Genomic DNA, 1,492 nt, shown 5'->3' on the forward strand with positions numbered 1-1,492 from the left:
AATCATGTCTTTTCTCTTTGAAGATCCAGAAACCACATTCAGCAAAACAGAGATCATATCAAAAAAGTTTCCAATCCATTTGTGCTTCCTTACAACGGCCACAACAACTAATTGCAATTGGTGTGCAAAACAATGAACGTAATATGCTGTGTTGTTCTCCCTCATGATTAAAGATTGCAAACCATTAAACTCACCTCGCATATTGCTCGCGCCGTCGTATCCTTGGCCCCTAACCTGCTTGAGACTTAAGCTAAGTTTTGCAAATAAATCATCAATAGCAGACTTGAGGTACTTTGAAGTTGTCTCCTTCACATGAACAAGGCCAACTAAACTCTCTTTCGCACTTCCGCATTTACCAGCATATCTCAAGACCACTGCCATCTGTTCTTTACCAGCCACATCCCTTGATTCATCAACTAGCAAAGAAAATACACCATCTCCAATTTCTTCTAGAATAGAATGCAATATTTGCTTTGCAAAACATTCAGCTATGTCCTTCTGAATCATTGAAGAAGTCAACTTATTATTACCTGGAGCATTAGGGCCTACAACCTTGCGTAGTTCTGGATTTTGCTGTGCTGTATAAGCATAAAATTCCTTAAAATTTCCTTTATTCAAGGACTCCTCTGACTCATCATGGCCGCGAAAAGGTAACCCTTGCTGCAATAGAACTCTAGTAACATCAATTGAGGCATTTAGTCTAGTATAATGCGCCTTCTTCGCAGCATTGCTTTGATTATTGAAAGCAACATAAATGTGCTGGTCTTGTTGCAATAAAGCATCACAATCTCTTTTTGCTTGGTTGTGAACACTGTTGACATCTCCGACATGATCATTTAGTCTATGTTTTTTGTTCCAGCCTGACCAACCCTTTGCAACAAATGCTGCATATCCAGCTTCTTTCTTATCACGGCGCCTGAATAAGAAACAACAGAAGCAATATGCTTTTTCTTTGTACTCACTATACTCAAGCCAGCTCCCAAACTCATCAAACCAATCAGGATTAAACTTTCTCTCTCGACCACCAATAGTTGTAGTTTTAAAATTATAACTACGAGGTTGACAAAGAGGCTTAGCCAAATATTTTCTTCTTACCACATCCCTTAGATTAGGAGGATACTCATCTATGCTTCTCCTTTTGCCAGGATCAGACTGAATTTCCTCTTCCCAATTGATTTCTTCTAGAGCTTGAGATGAATTCCACATATTAGGGGCTGGACCTTCATGTGTGAAGGCATCATTTTGTTCCTGTGATGGAGCATCATCCGGTTCATGTGGCTGAGCTGGAGGATCATCCGGTTCATGTGATGGGCTAGCTATATCATCTTGTGCTGATGTCTTCTTTTTCTTAAGAAACCTTTCCATAAATTCTCCTGTGATTTATTATTATTGTGTTAGCAAAAATGTACAGAGTTACATTATTTGTGTTTGCATATGCAAGAATAGAAATAATAAACAAAATGTATTGATTGAATGATACAAATACGATTAG

The sequence above is a fragment of the Triticum aestivum genome, chromosome 2A (assembly GCF_018294505.1).
Source record: "Triticum aestivum cultivar Chinese Spring chromosome 2A, IWGSC CS RefSeq v2.1, whole genome shotgun sequence".
NCBI lineage: Eukaryota > Viridiplantae > Streptophyta > Magnoliopsida > Poales > Poaceae > Triticum > Triticum aestivum.